We start from the raw sequence: 16226 nt of genomic DNA, 5'->3' as shown, positions 1-16226 counted from the left end.
ATCACCACTTTATTTTAAGAATGTGAAATATCAGAAGAATAGTAGAGAGAATGATTTATTTCAGCTTTTATTACTTTCATCACATTCCCAGTTGGTCAGAAGTTACATACACTCAATTAGTATTTGGTAGCATTGCCTTTAAATTGTTTAACTTGGGTCAAACCTTTCGGGTAGCCTTCCACAAGCTTCCCACAATAAGGTGGGTGAATTTTGGCCCATTCCTCCTGACAGAGCTGGTGTAACTGAGTCAGGTTTTGTAGGCCTCCTTGCTCGCACATGCTTTTTCAGTTCTGCCCACACATTTTCTATGGGTTTGAGGTCAGGGCTTTGTGATGGCCACTCCAATACCTTGACTTTGTTGTCCTTCAGCCATTTTGCCACAACTTTGGAAGTATGCTTGGGGTCATTGTCCATTTGGATGACTCGTTTGCGACCAAGCTTTAACTTCCTGACTGATGTCTTGAGATGTTGCTTTAATATATCCACATAATTTTCCTGCCTCATGATGCCATCTATTTTGTGAAGTGCACCAGTCCCTCCTGCAGCAAAGCACCCCCACAACATGATGCTGCCACCCCTGTGCTTCACGGTAGGGATGGTGTTCTTTGGCTTGCAAGCCTCCCCCTTTTTCCTCCAAACATAACGATGGTCATTATGGCCAAACAGGCTTTTTTTATGGAGGTTTTGGAGCAGTGGCTTCTTCCTTGCTGAGCGGCCTTTCAGATTATGTCGATATAGGACTCGTTTTACTGTGGATCTAGATACTTTTGTACCTGTTTCCTCCAGCATCTTCACAAGGTCCTTTGCTTTTCTTCTGGGATTTGATTTGCCCTTTTCGCACCAAAGTACGTTCATCTCTAGGAGATAGAACGTGTCTCCTTTCTGAGCAAGGAGCAGCAGGAGGAGCAAGGAGGAGCAGGAGGAGCACTGCCAGAGCCCTGCAAAATGACCTCCAGCAGGCCACAAATGTGCATGTGTCTGCTCAAACGGTCAGAAACAGACTCCATGAGGGTGGTATGAGGGCCCGACGTCCACAGGTGGGGGTTGTGCTTACAGCCCAACACCGCGCAGGACGTTTGGCATTTACCAGAGAACACCAAGATTGGCAAATTCGCCACTGGCACCCTGTGCTCTTCACAGATGAAAGCAGGTTCACACTGAGCACATGTGACAGACGTGACAGAGTCTGGAGACGCCGTGGAGAACGCTCTGCTGCCTGCAACATCCTCCAGCATGACCGGTTTGGCGGTGGGTCAGTCATGGTGTGGGGTGGCATTTCTTTGGGGGGCCGCACAGCCCACCATGTGCTCGCCAGAGGTAGCCTGACTGCCATTAGGTACCGAGATGAGATCCTCAGACGCCTTGTGAGACCATATGCTGGTGCAGTTGGCCCTGGGTTCCTCCTAATGCAAGACAATGCTAGACCTCATGTGGCTGGAGTGTGTCAGCAGTTCCTGCAAGAGGAAGGCATTGATGCTATGGACTGGCCCGCCCGTTCCCCAGACCTGAATCCAATTGAGCACATCTGGGACATCATGTCTCGCTCCATCCACCAATGCCACGTTGCACCACAGACTGTCCAGGAGTTGGCGGATGCTTTAGTCCAGGTCTGGGAGGAGATCCCTCAGGAGACCATCCGCCACCTCATCAGGAGCATGCCCAGGCGTTGTAGGGAGGTCATAGGCACGTGGAGGCCACACACACTACTGAGCCTAATTTTGACTTGTTTTAAGGACATTACATCAAAGTTGGATCAGCCTGTAGTGTGGTTTTCCACTTTAATTTTGAGTGTGACTCCAAATCCAGACCTCCATGGGTTGATAAATTGGATTTCCATTGATTATTTTTGTGTGATTTTGTTGTCAGCACATTCAACTATGTAAAGAAAAAAGTATTTCATAAGATTATTTCTTTCATTCAGATCTAGGATGTGTTGTTTAAGTGTTCCCTTTATTTTTTTGAGCAGTGTATATATATATATATAGGGCTATCTTCTACATTGTAAAAAAGTAGTGAAGACATCAAAACTATGAAATAACACATATGGAATCATGTAGTAACCAAAAACGTTTTAAACAAATCAAAATATATTTTATATTTGAGATTCTTCAAAGTAGCTACCCTTTGCCTTGATGCCAGCTTTGCACACTCTTGGCATTCCCTCAACCAGCTTCTTAAATTAGTCAACTGGAATGCATTTCAATTAACAGGTGTGCCTTGTTAAAAGTTAATTTGTGGAATTTCTTTCCTTCTTAATGTGTTTGAGCCAATCAGTTGTATTGTGACAAGGTAGGGGTGGTATACAGAAGATAGCCCTATTTGGTAAAAAAACAAGTCCATATTATGGCAAGAACAGCTCAAATAAGCAAAGAGAAACAACAGTCCATCATTACTTTAAGACATGAAGGTCAGTCAATCTTGAACATTTAAAGAACTTTGAAAGTTTCTTCAAGTGCAGTCGCAAAAACCATCAAGTGCTATGATGAAACTTGAGTTAACTCTGCTGCAGAGGATAAATTAATTCAAGTTAACTGCACCTCAGATTGCAGCCCAAATAAATGTTTCACCAAGTTCAAGTAACAGATATATCTCAACATCAACTGTTCAGAGGAGACTGCGTGAATCAGGCCTTCATGGTGAAATTGATGCAAAGAAATCACTACTAAAGGATACCCTTAAGAAGAAGAGACTTGCTTCACCAGCAATTGATATTAGACCGGTGGAAATCTGTCCTTTGGTCTGATGAATGCAAATTATAGATTTTTGGTTCCAACCGCTGTGTCTTTGTGAGATGCAGAGTAGGTGAACAGATGATCTCTGCATGTTTGGTTCCCACCGTGAAGCATGGAGGTGTCACGTCCTGACCATAGTAAGATATAAATAGTAAGGGTAAATAAAATGTGTAACGACACACACGCTGCACTTTGGTCCGCTTCTCCTTACGACAACCGTGACAGGAGGAGGTTTGATGGTGTTGGGGTGCTTTGCTGGTGACACTGTCTGATGTATTTACAATTCAAGGCACACTTAACCAGCATGGCTACCACAACATTCTGCAGCGATACACCATCCCATCTGGTTTGTGCTTAGTGGGACTATCAATGAACCAACACACCTCCAGGCTGTGTTAGAGCTATTTGACCAAGAAGGAGAGTGATTGAGTGTTGCATCAGATGACCTGGCCTCCACAGTCACCCGACCTCAACCCAATTGAGATGGTTTTGGATGCGTTGGACTGCAGAGTGAAGGAAAAGCTGCCAAAAAGTGCTCAGCATTTGTGGGAACTCTTTCAAGATTGTTGGAAAAGCGTTCCAGGTGAAGCTGGTTGAGAGAATGCCATGACTGTGCAAAGCTTTCATCAAGGAAAAGGGTGGCTACTTTGAAGAATCTCAAATATCAAATATATTTTGATTTGTTAAACACTTTTTTGGTTACTAAATGATTCCATGTGTGTTATTTCATAGTTTTGATGTCTTCACTATTATTCTACAAAATAAAGAAAAACCCTTGAATGAGTAGGTGTGTCCAAACTTTTGACTGGTACTGTATATATATATTTATACTGAGTGTACAAAACATTAGGAATACCTGCTCTTTCCATGACAGACTGACCAACAGTGGCGTGTATTCGTGGATGCCAAGGGAAGCCAGGCTTTCCCAAATATTTGACCAATAAAAACATTTAAATGATACATTAATTTATATTTTGTCTCTCCTTGTGTTTTCATAATTTTCCGTCAATTAACAAGTGGCTGAATCTTACCGGAGAAATCATCAGAGCGAGGGAAACAGCGCCCCTGTCTCAGTATGTGTATACCATGTATCTGACGCTGTCTTGACCAAAATAGTATAATATTTTGCCGCCGTAGCATTTGATTGGTTGATGCAAACATGTGGCCTTGGACTAAGTTGTTTTTGTATCTTTGTTTGTTTTCAGCGTATTAAACTAAACATATATAGCCTTGTTGATTTGATGATGTTGAAATATATTTGGTGCTGGAATAGCAGTGCTCCTGATGTCTTTGTGCTGATTTGCGGTAACTCCGTGGTTCTAAATCAGCAGTTGTTTAGTAAACTGTCTAACATGTTTACGTGCTTGACCATGCTGTAGGTGATAACGGTTTGTATGCAATATTTGCTTTGTGGACTTCACTGGACAGATGCTGCTCTTCGGTTTTGTGATGAAACAAATGTATGTGTAGTTTAATTTATTCCGCATCTGTGCGACTGTTGTCTTTTTGTTGTCACGCCTTATTGTATATCGCGGTAGTGTATGATCGAAGGGGTTATAGAGCAAACAGCGCAATTATCACAACATCGGTTGTAATATGGCTTTTTTACTGGCATGGCTTCCTCAGTGATTTTACCCACGCTCCGCTACTGCTGACCAGGTGAATCCATGTGAAAGCTATGATCCCTTATTGATGTCACTTGTTAAATCCACTTCAATCAATGTAGATGAAGAGAGAGTGATTATTTACATTTTTATCATTTGGAAATCAAAGAGGACATTTCCCAGTGCCTTTAAATTGACATAATATTTAATCTGCTTTTTCCGTGAGGTATGAAACATGACCTCATGTTTCCTCTAAATGTCACAGGGTTTGTGTTCTCTCCAGGAAAACATTCACAAAGGATTGGTAGTGCTGAGCAGAGCACTCCATTTGATTTAGTCCATGCAGTATTAAATACTTCAGAATAAAATTCCCACAAATGTGAATTCCCAACATATTGATTCTATATACACCGAGTGTACAAAACATTAAGAACACCTGCTCTTTCCATGACATAGAATGACCATGTCCAAAATTCAAGAGGCACTCTTTGTTGAAGGTGAATGGTAACGGTTGAATAAGATAAGAAAAATAGAAACCGACACACTGCTCTTGCTAGTATCACTGCTCTTTAATAAGCTTTATGTATCTGCCTCAAGGCCTTCCGCTGAGCTTTTGACTGACCAGGTGAACGCTATGATCTCTTATTGATGTCACTTGTTAAATCCACTTCAATCAGTGTAGATGAAGGGGAGGAGACAGATTAAAGAAGGATTTTTATGCCTTGAGACAATTGAGACATGGATTGTGTATGTGTGTCATTCAGAGGGTGAATGTGGAAGGCTACCCAAATCGTTTGACCCAAGTTAAAGGCAATGCTACAAAATACTAATTGAGTGTATGTAAACTTCTGACTCACTGGGAATGTGATTTCCAAGATGGCGCAGCAGTCAGACGTCTTTGTCCTGTCGTGTCCCTTGTACATATCATTTTACATCTTTTAAAAATATTTTCCTAAACCTCAACTTCTAAATACTCTCCTGCAACCCGCCTCACCCAATGTGGTGTGGATCTGTTTTTTTTCTAAAGTATTTCTATTTACTTTGGATCTGGAATCCCTCAACTGAAGCTAGCCAGCTAACTACCTACCAGATATCAGTCAGCTAACCACTGCTAGCGGTCATCAGCTAACCTTAAGCTCGGAAAGCTCTCACCAGTTCGAACAACGTGACTCAAACCAGAGCATAACGGGCCTATTATTATTTTATTTCCCATATCCCCGGATTCCTACCGCAAACTCTGAACATTTTCATCTGGATCTTTGCAACTAGCTAACCGCAATCCCGGGTGACTACTCCTGGCTAGTGTTTCCATCCCGGAGCAAGCACCAATTAGCCTGAAGCTAGCTCGGCCAGGGCTCCTGTGCTACCACCGAAGCCCACTCCTGGGCTACAATATCCAGACCCCTTCTACTGCCGGTACGGGGCACAGAACCCCGCCGATCCTCTATGACTGGAATACCGACATAATCTGCCAGAGGATTCCAACAGGCCCCTCAGGCGCGTCAACCGGTAGCCGGTTAGCAGAATGAGAGCTACTTGGAACCCTACTAATTCCACGACTGGTCTATCGACGTCACCGCACGAAAAGGCAAAAACAGACTTATCCCCATCGCGACGTCCCCTAAAGGCTAGCTTGCCTGCCTCGGTCTGCTAACTGCTAGCGCCGGTCTGCCAAGTGCTTGCTTGCTAACCCGGTCTGCTAACTGCTAGCTTGCCAGCCCGTCTGCTAATTGCTAGCTTTTTAGCCCCGGCCTACTAACTGTTAGCATCGGCCTGCTAACTGTCTGAATCGCCGTGTTCCCAGTCAGCCCAACCAATCACTGGACCCATATGTTCACTTGGCTACGCATGCCTCTCTCTAATATCAATATGCCTCGTCCATTACTGTCCTGGTTAGTGATTACTGTCTTATTTCACTGTAGAGCCTCTAGCCCTGCTCAATATACCTTAACCAACCATGTTGTTCCACCTCCTACATATGCGATGACATCACCTGGTTTAAACGTCTCTAGAGACTATATCTCTCTCATCATTACTCAATGCCTAGGTTTACCTCCAATGTACTCACATCCTACCTTACCTTTGTCTGTACACTATGCCTTGAATCTATGCTATCGTGCCCAGAAACCTGCTCCTTTTACTCTCTGTTCCAAACGTGCTAGACGGCCAGTTCGTATAGCCTTTAGCCGTACCCTTATCCTACTTCTCCTCTGTTCCTCTGGTGATGTGGAGGTTAATCCAGGTCCTGCAGTGCCTAGCTCCACTCCCCAGGTGCTCTCATTTGTTGACTTCTGTAACCGTAAAAGCCTTGGTTTCATGCATGTTAACATTAGAAGTCTACTCCCTAAGTTTGTTTTACTCACTGCTTTAGCACACTCTGCCAACCCGGATGTCTTAGCCGTGTCTGAATCCTGGCTTAGGAAAACCACCAAAAACCCTGAAATCTCCATCGCTAACTATAACATTTTCCGCCAAGATAGAACTGCCAAAGGGGGCGGTGTTGCAATCTACTGTAGAGATAGCCTGCAGAGTTCTGTCTTACTATCCAGGTCTGTACCCAAACAATTCGAGCTTCTACTTCTAAAAATTCACCTTTCCAGAAACAAGTCTCTCACTGTTGCCGCTTGCAAAAGACCTCCCTCTGCCCCCAGCTGTGCCCTCAATACCATATGTGAATTGACTGCCCCCCATCTATCTTCTGAGCTCGTGCTACTAGGTGACCTAAACTGGGACATGCTTAACACCCCGGCCATCCTACAATCTAAGCTTGATGCCCTCAATCTCACACAAATGATCAATGAACCTACCAGGTACAACCCCAAATCCGTAAACACAGGCACCCTCATAGATGTCATCCTAACTAACTCGCCCTCCAAATACACCTCTGCTGTTTTCAATCAAGATCTCAGCGATCACTGCCTCATTGCCTGCATCTGTAATGGGTCTGCGACCAAACGACCACCCCTCATCACTGTCAAACGCTCCCTAAAACACTTCTGCGAGCAGGCCTTTCTAATCGACCTGGCCGGGGTATCCTGGAATGACATTGACCTCATCCCGTCCGTAGATGATGCCTGGCTATTCTTTAAAAGTGCCTTCCTCACCATCTTAAATAAGCATGCCCCACTCAAAAATGTTTGAACTAGGAATATATATAGTCCTTGGTTCATTCCAGACCTGTCTGCCCTTGACCAGCACAAAAACATCCTGTGGCGTTCTGCATTAGCATCGAATAGCCCCCGTGATATGCAACTTTTCAGGGAAGTTAGGAACAAATATACACAGGCAGTTAGAAAATCTAGGGCTAGCTTTTTCAAACAGAAATTTGCATCCTGTAGTACTAACTCAAAAAAGTTCTCGGACACTGTAAAGTCCATGGAGAATAAGAGCACCGCTAGGAAACACTGTTACCACCGATAAATCCACCATGCTTTCCACCTGGCTACCCCTACCCCGGTCAACTGCCCGGCACCCCCCACAGCAACCCGCCAAAGCCCCCACCATTTCTCCTTCACCCAAATCCAGATAGCTGATGTTCTGAAAGAGCTGTAAAATCTGGACCCATACAAATCAGCCGGGCTAGACAATCTGTATCCTCTCTTTCTAAAATTACCTGCCGAAATTGTTGCAACCCCTATTACTAGCCTGTTCAACCTCTCTTTCGTATCGTCTGAGATTCCCAAAGATTGGAAAGCTGCCGCGGTCATCCCCCTCTTCAAAGGGTGTGACACTCTAGACCCAAACTGCTACAGACCTATATCTATCCTACCCTGTCTTTCTAAGGTCTTCGAAAGCCAAGTTAACAAACAGATTACCAACCATTTCGAATCCCACCGTACCTTCTCCGCTATGCAATCTGGTTTCAGAGTTGGTCATGGGTGCACCTCAGCCACGCTCAAGGTCCTAAACGACATCATAACCGCCATCGATAAGAGACATTACTGTGCAACCGTCTTCATCGACCTGGCCAAGGCTTTCAACTCTGTCAATCACCAAATTCTTATCGGCAGTCTCGACAGCCTTGGTTTCTCAAATGATTGCCTCGCCTGGTTTACCAACTATTTCTCTGATAGAGTTCAGTGTGTCAAATCGGAGGGCCTGTTGTCCGGACCTCTGGCAGTCTCTATGGGTGTGCCACGGGGTTAAATTTTCGGGACGACTCTCTTCTCTGTATACATCAATGATGTTGCTCTTGCTGCTGGTGATTCTCTGATCCACCTCTATGCAGACGACACCATTCTGTATACCTCTGGCCCCTCTTTGGACACTGTTAACTAACCTCCAGACGAGCTTCAATGCCATACAACTCTCCTTCCGTGGCCTCCAACTGCTCTTAAATGCAGGTAAAACTAAATGCATGCTATTCAATCGATCACTGCCCACACCTGCTCGCCCGTCCAGCATGACTACTCTGGACGGCTCTGACTTAGAATACGTGGACAACTACAAATACCTGGGTGTCTAGTTAGACTGTAAACTCTCATTCCAGACTCACATTAAGCATCTCCAATCCAAAATTAAATCAAGAATCGGCTTCCTATATCGCAACAAAGCATCCTTCACTCATGCTGCCAAACACACCCTCGTAAAACTGACCATCCTACCGATCCTCGACTTCGGTGATGTCATCTATAAAATAGCCTCCAACACTCTACTCAACAAATTGGATGCAGTCTATCACAGTGCCATCCGTTTTGTCAACGAAGCCCCATACACTACCCACCATTGTGACCTGTATGCTCTCATTGGTTGGCCCTCGCTTCATACTCGTTGCCAAACCCACTGGCTACAGGTTATCTACAAGTCTCTGCTTGGTAAAGCCCCGCCTTATGTCAGCTCACTGGTCACCATAGCAGCACCCACCTGTAGCACGCGCTCCAGCAGGTATATCTCACTGGTCACCCCCAAAGCCAATTCCTCCTTTGGCCTGCTTTCCTTCCAGTTCTCTGCTGCCAATGACTGGAATTAACTGCAAAAATCTCTGAACCTGGAGACTCATATCTCCCTCACTAGCTTTAAGCACCAGCTGTCAGAGCAGCTCACAGATCACTGCACCTGTACATAGCCCATCTGTAAACAGCCCATCTATCTACCTACCTCATCCCCATACTGTATTTATTTATTTATCTTGCTCCTTTGCACCCCAGTGTCTCTACTTGCACATTCATCTTCTGCACATCTACCATTCCAGTGTTTAATTGCTATATTGTAATGACTTTGCCACCATGGCCTATTTATTGCCTTATCTTACCTCATTTGCACTCACTGTATATAGACATTTTGTTTTCTTTTGTTCTACTGTATTATTCACTGTATGTTTTGTTTATTCCATGTGTAACTCTGTGTTGTTGTATGTGTTGAATTGCTTTCACTTTATCTTGACCAGGTCGCAGTTGCAAATGAGAACTTGTTCTCAACTAGCCTACCTGGTTAAATAAATACAAATAAATAAAAGCTGAAATAAATCATTCTCTCTACAATTATTCTGACATTTCACATTCTTAAAACAAAGTGGTGATCCTAACTGACCTAAGACAGGGAAATTTTACTAGGATTAAATGTCAGGAATTGTGAAAAACTGAGTTTAAATGTATTTGGCATTTAAAACTCAGAAAAAGCTACTGGCAAATGACATTCTCTGGTCTAAGTACCAATACATCATAATAGTATTTGGAACATGGTGAGAAAAACAGCTTACAAGGCACGTCATCTGCAATATTTTTCAGTCAATAAATTGTGTCTAAACATTTTCTGTGTTTTCTTACAGTACTATTGTGGCAGCTATTTGAGAAGTGCTGCATAAGCACACTAAAAAGAATAGTCCTGCCTGCTACCCGGGTATCCAGACATTATTCTGTCTGCCATATGCCTAGGGCTGCTGGAATGAGACGTTAAATCTAAATGAGCAGTTTAAATTAACTCACAGAGGATACAGATCACTTTTAAAGTTTGTATTTAAGAAACGCTGTGTCTAATGGAAGGTAAAACTTTAACCTTTAATTGGTTGCTGCTAAGAAATTACAACTATAAAACTATATGAGCAGCTAGAAGAGAGAAAGCAATCTTACAATTCGAATAATTGTTATAATGAATAATTAATGACAATGCTGCTATGACAGGTAATATTTCCCTCCACAGTCATCTTGTGTAGCGGCAATAAAATTAAAATTAAAAAGAATAAAAAAAGGGGAAGAAGGACACTAGGCTAAAAGACTAAATAATTAAGACGAATAGAGAGTTATTTTCTCCATCCCTCCGGTACCCTAATGACACAAACCCAAGGATATGTCCTAAATGGCACCCTATTTCCCATAGTGCACAACTTTTGACCAGAGCCCTATGTAGGGAATATGATGCTATTTGGGATGCAGACCTACTGTAGCTTCGTTGCATTCCATAACTGAGTCTTGCCTCCGGACCCTGGTGTTTTTAAACCGTATTTAGGCCAATTAATGACGCAGTTTCACAGATGAATTTATAGTTACAAAAATGTAACATTATGAGCTACAAAGCCTCAATCCCACTATAGGACTATAACACAGTGGCAGCACACATACTGTACAACAAACAATGCTACTATACTGTACAGCAATATGTAATTGTATACTATAGGATTACTATACAACCTTAGTCTCTCATCACAGCCCATTAAAATGTTAAAAGACATAATCCAGTAGCTCATCTGGTTCTGGGTGCTGAGACTTGACAACCTCACAAGCTTGGGACACTAGAATTGATCTGAAATAGAATTGGACATGATGTCGTCATCAAGGCTAAGAGGGGAGGTAGGGACAAGATCTCTTCCTTATTGCAGAGCTGCATGCATTAGTAATATTCACAAGGTCTGTCTAAGCTGAGCTGAGCAACACTTCCAAGAGCCTTATCTCACATTATCATGAAATTCATTTACAGGAAAATGACACTGGGGTTCATCCCTCTTCCTATCCCTTCTTCAGCTCACATCAACACTTTGTGATTTGCCTTGAGGGACCTAGCCCAGATTCCATAGGAAAGAGAGCAGTGCTGCTGGGTTATGTAAGCCTGTTATGGCTGTTGCTATCTCCTTGCCTTGCATGCACACATACGCTAGTCTAGTTTACTGCTTAGTAGAGATATGTACGGTACAGATGTGTGTATGTGTGTGTGTGTGTGTGTGTGTTTGTTTGTTTGTTTGGGGGGGGGGTAAACACGTGCACAACAGGGACACACTGTATCTCTGTCTGTTGAGATTGGGGAGTATAGTTCCACATCTGCGGCCTCATATAGATTACAAATGTCCGTTCTTTTCTTACTCTAGGAATGACACTTATGCAACCCTTCCCTTTGGCCTAAACAACACCATATATTTGACTTAAAATAACTATTTAAATCTAAACATTCAGGTATTTTGTATTGTGATGAAGAGTCAGAGTAATCAGGTCTCAATTTATGAGAAAATGTGTCAACCTCAACATTAAAAAAATGACTACGTCCCAACCGGATATTACTGTCAAACATCAGTGCTTACATAAGCATGTTGAATTGCTCACTGGGATTATTCATAACCCCACTATTTCATTTCCCAAAACATTAACATATGCCCAATGGATTCAGTGCAAAAAGAGATCAAATTGTGCAAATCTTCCTTTTTAAATGATCTTAATTTGAACAATGCAGATGACACAGCGGTGATGTCACGGCTGGTGACTTGTGGGCATGGTCTCAGCTGGTGTGTGTTGGACCAACTGAATGAAAGAGCCACTTCCTTCACCTCCTACTGTGTCCAGGCTGTACCATAGTTATATCCAGGCTGTACCATAGTTATATCCAGGCTGTACCATAGTTATATCCAGGTTGTACCATAGTTATATCCAGGCTGTACCATAGTTATATCCAGGCTGTACCATAGTTATATCCAGGTTGTACCATAATTATATCCAGGCTGTACCATAGTTATATCCAGGTTGTACCATAATTATATCCAGGCTGTACCATAGTTATATCCAGGCTGTACCATAGTTATATCCAGGCTGTACCATAGTTATATCCAGGTTGTACCATAATTATATCCAGGCTGTACCATAATTATATCCAGGCTGTACCATAGTTATATCCAGGCTGTACCATAGTTATATCCAGGTTGTACCATAATTATATCCAGGCTGTACCATAGTTATATCCAGGTTGTACCATAGTTATATCCAGGCTGTACCATAGTTATATCCAGGCTGTACCATAGTTATATCCAGGTTGTACCATAATTATATCCAGGCTGTACCATAGTTATATCCAGGTTGTACCATAATTATATCCAGGCTGTACCATAGTTATATCCAGGCTGTACCATAGTTATATCCAGGCTGTACCATAGTTATATCCAGGCTGTACCATAGCTAGTTATATCCAGGCTGTACCATAGCTAGTTATATCCAGGCTGTACCATAACTAGTTATATCCAGGCTGTACCATAGCTAGTTATATCCAGGCTGTACCATAGCTAGTTATATCCAGGCTGTACCATAGACAGTTATATCCAGGCTGTCCCATAGCTAGTTATATCCAGGCTGTACCATAGACAGTTATATCCAGGCTGTACCATAGTTAGTTATATCCAGGCTGTACCATAGTTAGTTATATCCAGGCTGTACCATAACTAATTATATCCAGGCCGTACCATAGCTAGTTATATCCAGGCTGTACCATAGTTATATCCAGGCTTTACCATAGCTAGTTATATCCAGGCTGTACCATAGACAGTTATATCCAGGCTGTACCATAGCTAGTTATATCCAGGCTGTACCATAGTTATATCCAGGCTGTACCATAGCTAGTTATATCCAGGCTGTACCATAGACAGTTATATCCAGGCTGTACCATAGTTAGTTATATCCAGGCTGTACCATAACTAGTTATATCCAGGCTGTACCATAGGTAGTTATATCCAGGCTGTACCATAGCTAGTTATATCCAGGCTGTACCATAGTTATATCCAGGCTGTCCCATAGCTAGTTATATCCAGGCTGTACCATAGCTAGTTATATCCAGGCTGTACCATAGACAGTTATATCCAGGCTGTACCATAGCTAGTTATATCCAGGCTGTACCATAGGTAGTTATATCCAGGCTGTCCCATAGCTAGTTATATCCAGGCTGTACCATAGTTAGTTATATCCAGGCTGTACCATAGCTAGTTATATCCAGGTTGTACCATAGCTAGTTATATCCAGGCTGTACCATAGACAGTTATATCCAGGCTGTCCCATAGCTAGTTATATCCAGGTTGTACCATAGCTAGTTATATCCAGGTTGTACCATAGCTAGTTATATCCAGGCTGTACCATAGCTAGTTATATCCAGGCTGTACCATAGACAGTTATATCCAGGCTGTACCATAGTTAGTTATATCCAGGCTGTACCATAACTAGTTATATCCAGGCTGTACCATAGGTAGTTATATCCAGGCTGTACCATAGTTATATCCAGGCTTTACCATAGCTAGTTATATCCAGGCTGTACCATAGCTAGTTATATCCAGGCTGTACCATAGCTAGTTATATCCAGGCTGTACCATAGACAGTTATATCCAAGCTGTACCATAACTAGTTATATCCAGGCTGTACCATAGGTAGTTATATCCAGGCTGTCCCATAGCTAGTTATATCCAGGCTGTACCATAGTTAGTTATATCCAGGCTGTACCATAGCAAGTTATATCCAGGTTGTACCATAGCTAGTTATATCCAGGCTGTACCATAGACAGTTATATCCAGGCTGTCCCATAGCTAGTTATATCCAGGTTGTACCATAGCTAGTTATATCCAGGCTGTACCATAGTTAGTTATATCCAGGCTGTACCATAGCTAGTTATATCCAGGTTGTACCATAGCTAGTTATATCCAGGCTGTACCATAGCTAGTTATATCCAGGCTGTACCATAGGTAGTTATATCCAGGCTGTACCATAACTAGTTATATCCAGGCTGTACCATAGCTAGTTATATCCAGGCTGTACCATAGCTAGTTATATCCAGGCTGTACCATAACTAGTTATATCCAGGCTGACCCATAGTTAGTTATATCCAGGCTTTACCATAGCTAGTTATATCCAGGCTGTACCATAGCTAGTTATATCCAGGCTGTACCATAGCTAGTTATATCCAGGCTGTACCATAGTTAGTTATATCCAGGCTGTACCATAGCTAGTTATATCCAGGCTGTACCATAACTAGTTATATCCAGGCTGTACCATAGGTAGTTATATCCAGGCTGTACCATAGTTATATCCAGGCTTTACCATAGCTAGTTATATCCAGGCTGTACCATAGCTAGTTATATCCAGGCTGTACCATAGCTAGTTATATCCAGGCTGTACCATAGACAGTTATATCCAGGCTGTACCATAACTAGTTATATCCAGGCTGTACCATAGGTAGTTATATCCAGGCTGTCCCATAGCTAGTTATATCCAGGCTGTACCATAGTTAGTTATATCCAGGCTGTACCATAGCTAGTTATATCCAGGTTGTACCATAGCTAGTTATATCCAGGCTGTACCATAGACAGTTATATCCAGGCTGTCCCATAGCTAGTTATATCCAGGTTGTACCATAGCTAGTTATATCCAGGTTGTACCATAGCTAGTTATATCCAGGCTGTACCATAGGTAGTTATATCCAGGCTGTACCATAGTTAGTTATATCCAGGCTGTACCATAGTTCGTTATATCCAGGCTGTACCATAGTTAGTTATATCCAGGCTGTACCATAGCTAGTTATATCCAGGCTGTACCATAGTTAGTTATATCCAGGCTGTACCATAGCTAGTTATATCCAGGCTGTACCATAGACAGTTATATCCAGGCTGTACCATAGCTAGTTATATCCAGGCTGTACCATAGACAGTTATATCCAGGCTGTACCATAACTAATTATATCCAGGCTGTACCATAGCTAGTTATATCCAGGCTGTACCATAGCTAGTTATATCCAGGCTGTCCCATAGACAGTTATATCCAGGCTGTACCATAGTTAGTTATATCCAGGCTGTACCATAACTAATTATATCCAGGCTGTACCATAGCTAGTTATATCCAGGCTGTACCATAGCTAGTTATATCCAGGCTGTACCATAGACAGTTATATCCAGGCTGTCTCATAGCTAGTTATATCCAGGCTGTACCATAGGTAGTTATATCCAGGCTGTACCATAACTAATTATATCCAGGCTGTACCATAGTTATATCCAGGCTGTACCATAGCTAGTTATATCCAGGCTGTACCATAGCTAGTTATATCCAGGCTGTACCATAACTAGTTATATCCAGGCTGTACCATAGGAAGTTATATCCAGGCTGTACCATAGTTATATCCAGGCTTTACCATAGCTAGTTATATCCAGGCTGTACCATAGCTAGTTATATCCAGGCTGTACCATAGCTAGTTATATCCAGGCTGTACCATAGACAGTTATATCCAGGCTGTACCATAACTAGTTATATCCAGGCTGTACCATAGGTAGTTATATCCAGGCTGTCCCATAGCTAGTTATATCCAGGCTGTACCATAGTTAGTTATATCCAGGCTGTACCATAGCTAGTTATATCCAGGTTGTACCATAGCTAGTTATATCCAGGCTGTACCATAGACAGTTATATCCAGGCTGTCCCATAGCTAGTTATATCCAGGTTGTACCATAGCTAGTTATATCCAGGTTGTACCATAGCTAGTTATATCCAGGCTGTACCATAGGTAGTTATATCCAGGCTGTACCATAGTTAGTTATATCCAGGCTGTACCATAGTTAGTTATATCCAGGCTGTACCATAGTTAGTTATATCCAGGCTGTACCATAGCTAGTTATATCCAGGCTGTACCATAGTTAGTTATATCCAGGCTGTACCATAGACAGTTATAT

General features: G+C 42.6%; 1 protein-coding gene across 1 annotated transcript in view; it reads right to left on the bottom strand.

Moving 5' to 3' along the window:
• The window catches only part of dpys (dihydropyrimidinase), a 53366-nt gene that overhangs the window by 915 nt on the left and 36225 nt on the right, over positions 1-16226 (bottom strand). The window lies entirely within an intron of this gene.

The sequence above is a fragment of the Salmo trutta genome, chromosome 37, assembly GCF_901001165.1.
Source record: "Salmo trutta chromosome 37, fSalTru1.1, whole genome shotgun sequence".
In the NCBI taxonomy this organism is placed as follows: Eukaryota; Metazoa; Chordata; class Actinopteri; order Salmoniformes; family Salmonidae; genus Salmo; species Salmo trutta.
The sequence above is the reverse complement of the archived record's forward strand: the minus strand, read 5'-3'. Positions and strand labels throughout refer to the sequence as shown.